The following is a 12,999-nucleotide window of genomic DNA, read 5'->3' as shown; positions in this document are numbered from 1 at the left end:
ATTGTCTCTCCGGCTGACACAGACATCCTCCAAAATGGGACTCACTGATACGGATACCTGGTGTCAAAATTATGGCCTCAAGCTAAATGCGAAAAAGTGCTTAGTCATCCCCTATGGAAAAAACAAAGTACCCATAAGCTACCACATAGATGGTAGTCCCCTAAATACGGAATACGTAATAAGGTTCTGGGGACCCAAGTAGATAGTAATCTCACCTTTGATAATCACATTGCCAAAGTGGTTAGAAAATCTACGTGGCCCACCTAATCACAAAAGGATTCACATCCAGGTCAAAAGAGGTCATTGTGCCCTACTACTCATCACTTATCAGACCCATCATAGAGTACAACGCCCTATTTGGGATCTACCTTACAAGACACCTGTAACAGCTGGAAAGACCACAGAAGTACTTCACCAAGAGTATCACTGGCATCAAACAGATGCCCTATGCAGCTCGACTGAAAAAACTCCAGTTATACTCGGTTGCATACCGCCTACTCAGAGGTGATCTCTGCTTGACATACAAGGCCATGTCCAACCCAGAATTGATGGACATACTCCACATAAAGAAAACCTTATCCCCTCGAGCCACATGCTCTAGGGATCTAATCCTCACAACAACAATAAATAAGGACGTGATGGATGGATAGATTCCTGTCCCAGAGACTTTCCATGCTTTGGAACAAGATCCCAGTCTACATTAGGCAGAGCTCCTCGCTAACACTCTTCAAAAGAAACCTTGATGAGTGGGTGGGAAACAGAAAGTGTAACTTGGGGATCACTTCAGTCGCTCTGCTGGACAGAGGCACAGGGAACTAATCTAAGGGGGCGGCGAAAGGCAACATGTTCTGGCTAGGCTTATAAATGCCTTTGGGCAGATAGCCTAGTACCAAACTATGAACCTATATATATATATATATATATATATATAGATATATAGATATATAGAGAGAGAGAGAGAGAGAGATATATGCATACATATATATATATATCTATATATATAGAGTTAGCAATAGATATATATATATATATATATATATATATATATATATATATATATATATATATATGTGTGTGTGTGTGTGTGTGTGTGTATATATATATATATATATATATATACACATATGTATCTGTACTGTTGTCCGCATGTATGATTTGGGAATATTTTATATCAGATGCCCTTCCTGACACAACCCTCCCCATTTTTCATGGCTAGGGACCGGCACAAAGAAATGCACTGGCTTAAGGAGGAAGTAAGGATAGCTATGAGGATGATGAAGAATGGAAAGGCTGGTGGTCCTGATGACCTAGTGTGGAAGCATGGAGGTGTTTAGGTGAAATGGCAGTGGAGTTTTTAACTAGATTGTTTAATGAAATCTTGGAAAGTGAGAGCATTCCTCAGGAATGGAGAAAGTGTTTTTTTACTGATTTTTAAGAATAAGGGTGATGTGCAGAGCTGTAGTAACTGGAGAGGGATTAAATTGATCAGTCACAGCGTGAAGTTTTGGGAAAGAGTAATGGAAGCTAAGTTAATAAGGGAGGGGATGATTAGTGATCAGCAGTATGGTTTCATGCCAGGAAAGAGCACTACAGATGCGATGTTTGCTCTGAGTGTTGTTGAAGTACAGAGAAGGTCAGGAGTTGCATTGTGTCTTTGTGGACTTTGAGAAAGCATATGACAGGGTGACTAGAGAGGAGTTGTGGTATTGTATGAGGAAGTCGGGAGTGTCAGAGAAGTATGTAAGAGTGTTACAAGATATGTACGAGGGTCGTGTGACAGCGGTGAGGTCTGCGGAGGAGTGACGGATGTGTGTAAGGTGGAGGTGGGATTATACGAAAGATCAGCTCTGAGCCCTTTTTTATTTGCAATGGTGATGGACAGGTTGACAGACGAGATCAGACAGGAGTCCCCGTGGACTATAGTGTTTGCAGATGACATTGTAATCTGTAGTGAGAGTAGGGAACAGGTGGAGGAGACCCTGGAGAGTTGGAGATATGCTCTTGAGAGAAGAGGAATGAAGGTCAGCAGGACTAAAACAGAATATATGTGTGTGAATTAGAGGGAGGATAGAAGAATGGTGAGGATGCAAGGAGTAGAGGTGGCGAAGGTGGATGAGATTAAATACTTGGGATTAGCAGTTCAAAGTAATGGTGAGAGTGGAAGAGAGTTGAAGAAGAGAGTACAGGCAGGATGTAGTGAGTGGAGAAGAGTGTCAGGAGTGATTTGTGATTGACGAGTACCAGTAATAGTGAAAGGCAAGGTCTACAAGAGGGTAGTGAGACCAGCTGTGTTATATGGGTTGGAAACAGTGGTATTGAGAAAAAGGCAGGAGTCAGAGCTTGACGTGGCAGAGTTGAAGATGTAAAGATTTGCACTGGGTGTGACAAGGATGGACAGGATTAGTAATAAGTATATTAGAGGGTCAGCCCAGGTTGGAAGGTTTGGAGACAAAGCCAGAGAGGCAAGATTACGTTGGTTTGGGCTTGTGCTGAGGAGGGATGCAGTGTATATTGGGGAAAAGATGCTAAGGATGAAGCTGTCAGGTAACAGGAAAAGAGGAGGGCTTAAGGTAAGGTTTATGGATGTGGTGAGAGAGGACATGCAGGTGTTTGGTGTGGCAGAGCAAGATGCAGAGGACAAGGAAGAAATGGAAACAGTTGATCCGCTCTGGCGACCCCTAACGGGAGCAGCTGAAAGAAAAAGAAGATATATTTGTATATATATATATAGATATAGATATATATATATATATATATATATTTTTTTTTTTTTTTGTTCAATAAGGACAGAACGATTAAAATAGTATTATGGATTTACTTAAATCTTGTTTGTATAGGTAATTATTAGCATGAGAAAGAAACAGAAAAATGTGATAATGAGATTTTGAAGATAAATGCTGCAAAATCTAATGTACAGATGTATAGTTACCAACAAGTCCTATATCATAAAACCTTAGCTGTAGAAAATGATCTCCCAAAGAGTACCAATGTATTATCAAAAGATAATCTGGTTCAAAATGTTAAAAGCACAAGATATAATAAGATGGCATATGATACATAAGTTTTAGCGAAATTTAGGAAATGCTGTGAATGTCTAAATGATAATAATGATATGTCACTTCTAAATTTTATAAAGGGTAAAATCAGTAAAAGGTTTTTATCAAAGCAATAAATAAGTAAACCTAATATATTTAGTGGAACTTCTAAGTAAAAATTCAGTCTCCCAGGCATAAATGGTACTATCTCTGAAATCTATAAAATATTTTCCCCAAAGACTGCTGTCTGTATTTTGAGGTTCTAATTGATATTCTGACAATTAATTACCACATCTTGGAGATAGCCATTAATTATACCAATATTCAAGTAAGATAAAGCAGACAGTAGCTGTTCAGCTTATAGAGTGATAAGTATTAAATATATATGATCTGAAGTAATTTACTTCATTTGATCTTCAACCTGTTGGTCCTTGGATCCATATCATATCCGACACGGCCGCATTTTCTAGCTATGGCTGCGGGCTCCATGCCTCCTCCCTCCTAGCCGTAATGCCCCCAGTCTCCCTTCTCCTTTCAGATCTCATTTGCCGCCATGGTGTTGGCAACGTTGTCCGAGCTCCAGAGTTGGTATTTAGGTAAAGTGGTAAAAATCCTTTAACTTTTCTGTTCTCAAAACCTTTCCTGTACTTACCAGGTTTCACCGTAGCTGTCTGTCCTCTTGTAGGCTTTTCTTTCGTCCCTCTTTTCCTTAGAGTGTGTGTGTGTTCATCTGTGTTTTGGCATGGTGGACTCCCCAAAACCTTGGTTTAAAGATGCACAGAGTGTGGCCATAAGCTTTCCCCGGCGGATGCCCACACTCTGTGTGTGGTTTCTTTTGGGGGTGGCTCACCCCCAGTCCCCCTGTCCTATTTGCGCTTGATTTAACCCCAGAGCTCTTAAGGACAGGCAGGACAATCTCATTGTGAAGGGCCTATTGTCCTCCACATCTTTGACAGCCGGACGTCCCACCTTCACCAGCCAAAGCAGCGGCTGCTGCTGCTTCTTCCCCTTCCTTGGCCTCAGGGACGCACTGTCATGTCAAGATGTCTGGGGAAGGGGGATAAGGTCAAGAAAGACCGTCCTCGTAAGTGCTCCCCTGACCATTTCTCTGAGGCCTTCTCCCCCTTTGCTCAGATTCCCGAGGTTTTCCCCCCGAGCCTGAGGTCTTGATCAGCCGGTCGCCCTAGGCTTTCCCCTCACCAGCTATCACGCCCCACTTCGGCAGGATCCTCTTGCCTTTCTGAAGTGGAGATGTACAGGATGATGTGGAGATTTATCCGTACTCAAATCCAGATGTGGGTCATACCAGGACCTTATCCCACCAGAACAGGTACCTTCTAACCAGTTTTTAGACCTATTACTCCTTTTCCAATCCGACCCACGGTACCTGGATGCTGGCCAGTGCCCTGAGTGTGTCTGATCCGACTAGATCGGACCTGAGCTCTCGGAGCCTTAGCCTCTGGGTCTGATCCGAGGGGGTGCTGTCTGCTCTGGGCTTGTAGGATAAGAGCATTCCCCTCGGCAAATCGGCTCCTAGAGGTTCGGCATTGACTCCCCGGTTGGATCAGATGGGAATGGTCTCTGCTGGTTCAGCCCAGGAGGTCCATTCTCCCTCTGCATTTGACGTGGCGGAGAGGGTTCTTGCAGGGTCGAGGCCTCTGACCATCTCTTCTTCGGACTCTGCCCAGACCCCCCCCTGGCCTTGAGTGCAGGTCCAGCAATCTTGCCCCAGGACGTTCTGGTCTTGGAACAATGCGCTTGCGAGGTCTCCCCAAAGAGCCCCCCTGAGGAGCTCCCCCACAAGCATATGTGCAAAAGGAGGCACTTGGAGTCTCCTCCAGAGTCCCTCACAGAGGACACGGACTTGTATGAAGGGGAAAGTTCCCCAATATCTCCTCCTGCGGATGTCTTTTTTGGAGACATCATGGAGATCCTCTGCCAAAGGAGGGGTGGTCTGCCCCAAAACCATCCTCCGTCGAGCCCGTGTTCCTGGTGGCATTCGGATTGGGCCTGTCTACCTCTTGGGTGTCCCCTCCTGCTGATCCACTAGTGGATCTTGATAACATGTAGGGAAGGAAGGAGCCGGACACCGTAGAGCCTATACCCAAATGCCCGGACAAGGTCTTGAGCCCCCCGGCGTATAAACTTCAATGGCATAAGGTGTCCCCTGTAGATGCGATGATGGTGGTGTCTGCCACTAAGAAGGAACTCGCCCAGGAGAATTTCATGGTCCACCCACCTGACCGAGAGTTGAGAACGCTGGACTGTTTTGGGAAGTGAGTCTATGCTTCAGCTACCTTTTGCATGAGGGCGCTGAGCTACATGACGCACATTATTCGACTCCAGAGAGACCTTGTCAAGGAAGTCATGGAGTCGACCCTGGGGTCCATAGCAGAGGACAGGAAGAAGTCTGCACGAATGGCCACCCTCAAATCTGTAGCCAACATGTCCATGCATTTGCTCTCCCATGCCACGATGGATGCCGCATGGGCAACAGGGTCAGGCTTTGCCATTCGGTGCCATGCCTGGCTTCGCTTATGTCAATTCTTGGAGCCCTTCAAGGCATCTTTCACCAACACCCATTATGATGGTTCTTCCCTCTTTGGGAAGACAGTCAGAGAGACTTTAGTCTAGAGCGAGGAGGACCGAAAGACACTGTCTGCCATCGGAATCCACTTCTCTCCACCTCAAAGGTCCTTTTCCAGGAACCAGCGAGGTCAGAAGAAGATGTGGTCATGCAAATCTCATGCATTTTCCGAGGATGCTCAGGACTCACCTGTCCCCCAGAGGCAGAGGAGGATGAGATAGATGCCGCCCTAGAGGCAGAGGGAGTCTTAGGATTTCTGGGTCCCAAGAACTTTTCTCAGACAAACCTGGACAGCAACCCTGAAGGGTTGCCCGGCTATCCATCTCTTGAGGCATTCGGGGGTCGTCTGTCACTCCACCCACTAGCATGGGAGTCCATCACAACAGATCAGTGGGTGTTGCGAGTCATATCCAGATGTTATTTTATCCCTTTCAAGGACTTACCCCTCCCAACAAAACCCTCCCGGACATTCCACCCACACAGCGGGAGGAAGAAGCAGTACAGATACAATCACTGCTAAGAAAATGAGTCATCCAACCCGTCCCCCAAGACCAGTCCGGATCTAGGGTGTACTTCAGGTTCTTTTTAGTGCCAAAAAAGACGGGGGGGGGGGCCTCAGAGCAATTTTGGATCTTTCCCAGTTGAACTTGTCTTAACCATGACAAAATTCCGGATGGTCACGATCCAATCCATTCTGCCTTTTTTGCAGAAAAAAGCCTGGATGTGCTCGATAGATCTCCAGGATGCGTACTATCACATCAAAATGCACAGGCGCTCCTGGAAGTTCCTTCGCTTCTGGCTGGGAGCCAATCATTACCAATTTCAGGCCCTCCCCTTCTTTCTCACCACAGCCCCCCTTGGTGTTCACCAAAGTAATGGCAGTGGTAGCGGCTCACCTGAGGCTTCAGAGCATTCGGGTCTTTCCATACCTGGACGATTGGCTCTTCTCCCCTTCAGAGCACATACTATGTCAAGCCAGGGACTCCTGGCCTTTTTTAAAAGACAAAATACAAGAAAACAAGTATTTTATCAGATGAATATTTTAATAAATTTTGTTTAGTTAAGTTCCTACTTTTCTTTTTTTTTTTTTTTATAATATGTAATATTAAGGGTGTATCTTTTTATAATAAAATCAAATTTTATATGGAGTTTAAATGGTTAATTTTAAGTGCATTGTATTCTGTCTGTATCTTTGATTAGACTGTGCTTTAATTGTATTAATTATTTAAAGTGGAGTATTGTTTGAGTTGAATTATGTTTCTGAGGAAGTCTTTTGATGAATAGTGAATATTAAAGTTCAACTAAGCTCCAAACAAAATTTTGCCTGCTTGGACTCTCTTGTGTGCCTTGTGGCGTTTCTTTTTTAGTTAAAGGCAAAAAAGACGTTTATTATAATCCTCCCAAAACATTAAAATCTGATCCAAAAAATTCTGGAGTGTTATAAATCAAATACTACATCCAGGTGACCCAACTTCACCAAACCCATGTCCTGACAAGTCACCTGAAAAAACTGCCAAAACCTTCAATATCTATTTTATCAAATCCATTTCCAAACTATTTAACCCCAACCTCTAAAATAACACTTTAAACCTCCCTGTACACCCCTCAACCACTGTCTCAGTAAACTTCTCTCTCAAACCTGTCTCCACTGACTATATCAGAACTCTACCGTCAAAGCTCAAACCATGCTCTGAACATGCAGATAATATTCCTTCTTACTTTCTCCATATCGCTGCACACTTCCTTGCTGTGCCTGTATCTATACTAATCAATCATTCCATCTCTGATTCTAAAGTTCCTTCTGTCTGGAAACAGTTTTACAGTCTTCCTATTCATAAAGGAGGTAACTTCACAGAAATATCTAATTTCAGACCCATCACTATCCTTTCCCCTCTCTCTAAAATCTTGATAAATGTATGCACAAGCAAGTTATGCATTATCTCCTACAAGAAAAACTTCTCACGCCAAAGTAGCGTGGCTTCCGTTTCAAGCATGGTACAACCACAACTCTGTAATTTCTCAACACCTTAGCTCTGGCTAAAGATGATCACAAACTCGTATCCTGTCAATTCCTTGATTTTTCTAAGGCTCTTGACACTGTCTCCTACACACTGTTACTTGGTAAACATGTAGAGCTAAACGTCTCCCCTGATACAGTTGCATGGTTCTCAGCTGTCTCCCTGATAGGCTGCAGTCAGTACAATTGGACTTGGCACTATCTACCCCTCTCTCAGTAAGAACTGGTGATCCCCAGGGTTCCATTATTGGACCTCTACTCTTTAATATCTTCACCAACTCACTCCACTCCTCTTGTCCTCTATCTAACAGATGACTCTACAGTCGTAACTATTGCTAATTCCCCCTTAGAACTCCTAACAAATACCCAGACATCTTTCAACTCAGTAGAGACATGGCTCAATAATTAGCTCATTCTCAACCCTAAGAAAACTAAATTATTACTCTTTCTACCTAAATCTGCAAACCACATTAAACTTTTATTCTCCATAAGGTCCCTAAACAATACTCCTATACAAGTCGAAACTAGCACAAAACTCCTTGGCATTACCCTTGACGACCAACTAAAATTCGATCTTCACATTAACAGTTGTATCAAAAAAAAACACCAAAAGCTAGGACTACTGTACAGGAACAACAAATTCCTGACTACTGAAGCTAGGAATGTTCTTAGTGTTTCACTTTTGGCAGTCATTACATTTGGGTAATCTGCTGGCAGGCTGCCCACAGTCGGCCTGATTAACAAAGTCTTGGGTCCTGCGTCGGTTGCTGGCCCTTCTTCCATGACGTCAGGTCGTCAGAGGTATAAAGCATGCAGCCAATGCCATTATATCAGTCTTTCTTACCGCGCGGTGCCTGAAGCAGAAGCAGTTTGCAAGTGCCGGTCAGCCAACTTCTGAAATTTTCATTTTCGAGTTTCAGAACCAAAGTCTTCAAATAAAAGCTAAGTACCCCGATGGGGAAACTTTTTCTTGCTCCTTACCGATGTCAGTAAAAGTTAATAATTGCGTTACTTGTGGGAAGCAAATACCTCATAAGGATTTTCATTTGTACTGAATTCCTTGCCAGGGCCCTGACCACGACATACCTTGCTGTCGGTTTTGTGCTTTATTTAATCAGCACACTATCCGTCATCGGTACATTTTTGCTTCTAAATATTTCGGATCTCGGTTTAATTATCCAGAAATTACGTCGGTTAGCCAAAGAAAAAGACAGAGACAGGCCGTTGAGGTCCAAAAATGCAGATGATGCTTCTCCTAAGCCAGTCGCCAGTTTGCCGGTACTCAGTAAGGCGCTTTCGCAGCCCCTGATACCCACTACTTTTGATTCGCAGGCCTCTACTCAGACCCATTCTGAGTCCGGTATGCCGCAAGATACTTCACCTATGGAACCCGCGGATGTCTCTACCTTGGATGTGTCCGGAGCCGCTGTGCAGGCACCGGCTTCTGAGGGTGTATTCAGGCCTACAGATTTGTATATTAAACCGACACCGACTTCTAATTTAAAAGATCCAAAGAACACAACCAGCAGGTAGAGCAATATACCAGCGAAATAAATATAAAAACGCTAATACCAAAAAAGTTTACACTGGTATTCAGTAGCCAAGTGTCAACCACTTATTATTATAAAACGTTCATGGAAGAAATCCACCACACTAGGAAAGTAAAGTGGAAACAAACAAATCTTTAATTGCAAGTAAGCGCTTTCACCCGTAGGCTTCTTCAGACTTTCATTGCTAACTACAACATTGCAGTTTAAATAACCCATTATACAACGCTATTGGATAATTAATACAATGTGGGAAAGGCTTAAAGCGCTAAATTAAAAACATATAAATAATAAATACATGATTTAAAACCATTTAAAGAATTATATAAAAGACATCAGTATAAAAGTGAATGTATATCTGTGTATGCCTACATACCAGCCTGTTATAAAGTTAATAATGAAGTGAGTGAAAGCAGAACCCAGCAATAAAAATCCTATTCAAAACCTATACAGCAATTCCCATACTAACACAAAATATGTATATATATAACATTTTCCAATCCAATATTGGAGAAACTATTAAAAGAAAAAACTGATCCAGGTAGCATAAATAAAGAACAAAAAATAAAAAATACCAAAAAATACCAAGCCTACATCTTAAACCTAGCATTAATGCTTTGGTACTTGGAGCCTTTTCCTTCGTAGAAAAGATTTTACCTGCACTTTGTCATTTAGACCAGGGTGTTGGTCGGCCCTACATCTAATAATCCATCTCATTTCACTTTCCAACGTATAGTTGATTATATCACCCCCTCTTGTATTAATAATAATAAGTGGTTGACACTTGGCTACTGAATACCAGCGTAAACTTTTTTGGTATTAGACTTCTATTTTAAGGTCAAAAATCTCGATCTATGTGTAAGAAACCGACGCCCAGTCCACATGTTCAGGCCCCTATGCCTAAAAAACAAATGATCAAAATGGCTGAAGATTTAATTACTCTAATCAGGGGTAGTCACCCCCTCCCCCTTCTAAGAGGCCTAGGGCTGAACTTGACTGTGAATCTTCTGAACAGGACTCTGTTTCTTCTGTCTGTTCTAATGGAACAGGATTTGTCTATACCTCCTTATGAGGACTCTGATGCAGAGGATTCCATTCCTTCTGCTTCTTTCCCTGAGGATTTTTCTTTTGGGGAAACTACCTTAAGGGAGCATTTCCACTGGTAAAGTCAGGATTTTTCTGAATCCAAAAAGAGCCTTAGGGATTTCCTTCTTCCTCAGCATAGGCCTTTGGCTGTACCTCCTGTACTAGACATTGTTGATGTGTTTTCAGAATCCAGTATGGCCCCTGATTCCCTGCCTTCGGCTCCTTGTAAGCCAGACAGACACTACAGGGTTCCTGACTCCTGCAAATTCCTTTTCAAAAATCCTGTTGCAGACCCTGAAACCATTTCTCAGGGGCCCAAGGGCATTAAGGCTTCTACTGCTAAAAATCCTACCCCTTCTGATAGAGACTCCAGGGCGCTGGGTAGATGGGGTAAAAAGGTTTATGCTTCTGCAACCTTGGCAATCAGGGCTTTAAACTGTCAATTCCATATGCCAAAATATCAACAGCATATCATGGGACTGCTTAAACAAAAAATTATGTTGATTTCTGACTGTGTGGAAAAGAAGGACTTACAGGATTTATTGCGTTCAGCTGAACAAGTTGGAAAACATACTTTGCAATGTGGTTTTGATTCTTTGGAGGCCTCTTGCAGGGTTGCTGTTACTGTGTCTGTGCTTAGAAGGCATGCTTGGCTTAAGGAGCAATCTCTGCCTGATCATGTTAAAGCAAAATTGTTGGATGCTTGTTTGCCAATAAGGCTGAAGAAGTTTTTAAGAAAAGATGGAAGATAAAGCTAAATCTATGCAAACTGTGAAAGATTTCTTACAAGTACAACCTCCAAGATTTAGTAGGCACTGGCCTGCTAAGAACTGGTCCTTTCCAGTTCCTTCCAGAGCCACTCAAGCCAAACCCAGACATTCCAAAAAGCACCAGGTTTCAGTCCCAAGGATCTTTCAGAACTAAGCAATGGGGTGCCTCCGCTTTCAAATCTGGAAACAACAAGACACCTCCCTGTGGTAAAGAGTATCAATGGCTTTCCTTTAAAACTACCAAGCACTTAACTATTAGCCACCCCTTTGGGGGGAAAACTGGCTCTTCATGCAAAAAACTGGCAACTTATAACCCAGGACAAATGGGTTTTAAATATAGTGTCCCAGGGGTACAGGTTTCATTTCCACACGTTGCCAGCTCCAAACGGATGGCCAGACCTGCCCTCAAATCGGTGGGCAGAGGCTCAGAAACAAGTACTTTCCCTCATGAGCATGGGGGCTATTCATTTAGTACCAGAAGAGGAAAAGGGACAAGGTTTCTATTCCAGACTTTTACTTCCTGTGCAAGGCAAAGATGCCTGGTTGGCAACTCTAGATTTAACAGAGGCTTACCTGCATATCCCAATCGGGGAATCTTGCAGAAGATACCTCCGCTTCCAAGCCTGCTTTTTGCATTATCAGTTCTCTGCACTGCCCTTTGGCTTATCTACTGCACCCAGGGTATTTACAAAGTGCCTGGCTCCAGTAATTGCATTTTGCAGGCAAAGAAATATTCAAGTATAGCCATACCTGGACAATTGTGTAATTCAGGCAGAAAACAAGTCCATTCTTCTAAAACATCTGGCATTTGTAAAAAGGGTTCTTACTTGTCTAGGGTACACCATAAACAAAAAGAAATCATAACTAGTACCCTCACAAAAAATTACATTCCTGGGTGCAAGCTTGAATACAACTGCCCAGATGCCTTTCCTCACACCAGAAAAGCAAATTCAATTGGTGACTTACTTCAAACAGGTGGCCACAAAAACCCTGTTATCTGCAAGACAAATACTGCAAGCCTTGGGGTTTATGGCCTCCTGCATTCTTCTAATTCCATATGCGAGACTGCATATGAGGAAACTTCAGTGGTACTTAAAACGTTTATGGAGTCAACATTGTCACAGCCTGGAAACAATGATTCCTATCATACCTTGCCTCCAACTAGCGTTCCTATGGTGGGCAGAGGCCTGCCACCAAAACAAGGGAATGCCATTCACACCACCCCCTGCTGCCCAAACCCTAACTACAGACGCATCAGACTATGCATGGGGGGCTCATCTGGCAGGGAAGTGCATTCAGGGCAAATGGAGCCCAAATCAAATGCACCTTCATATCAACCAAAAAGAAGTTCTAGCTGCACAGAATGCACTAACAGCCTGCAAGGACTACCTTCATCCAGGACAACTAATGGTAAAGACTGACAACACCACAGTTATGTGGTATGTAAACAAGCAAGGGGTTGCACATACCTACCCCCTCTGCAGACTAGGCATGGCATTGTGGAACACGGCCTTGAGCTATCAAGTACAACTAGCTCAATTCCTGCCAGGAAACCTGAATATTTTGGCAGACTATCTAAGCAGAAATCTCATGGACCCACACAAATGGAAACTGGAGCCATGGATTTTCAACATGTTGACATGCAATTGGGGGAGCCCAGACATAGATCTTTTTGCCTCACCCCAGAACTACCAGTTGGGCATATTTTGCACAAGAACTCCTCACAAAAAAGCCTGGAAAGTGGATGCCCTGTCCTTCAGCTGGGAAAGCCAGTCTATGCCTTTCCCCCTTTGCCTCTGCTCTCCAAAGTTCTACTAAAAGTCAAAAAGGACAAACCAAAAATTATTTTCATTGCTCCAGAGTGGCCTCATCAACACTGGTACCCACTCCAACGCAGTCTCTCACAAATTCCTCCATGGCACCTGCCTCAGACTCCTTCCTTGCTGTCTCAGCAGAA

At 43.3% G+C, this 12,999-nt stretch overlaps 1 protein-coding gene across 1 annotated transcript in view; it reads left to right on the top strand.

Moving 5' to 3' along the window:
• LOC122806960 (transcription factor RelB-like) overlaps window positions 1-12,999 on the top strand; it is a 485,885-nt gene that overhangs the window by 134,516 nt on the left and 338,370 nt on the right. The window lies entirely within an intron of this gene.

Source organism: Protopterus annectens, chromosome 1.part0, assembly GCF_019279795.1.
Source record: "Protopterus annectens isolate FY-2018-M chromosome 1.part0, PAN1.0, whole genome shotgun sequence".
Taxonomy (NCBI): domain Eukaryota; kingdom Metazoa; phylum Chordata; order Ceratodontiformes; family Protopteridae; genus Protopterus; species Protopterus annectens.
Note: the sequence above shows the minus strand (reverse complement) of the source record. Positions and strands in the feature narration are given on the sequence as shown.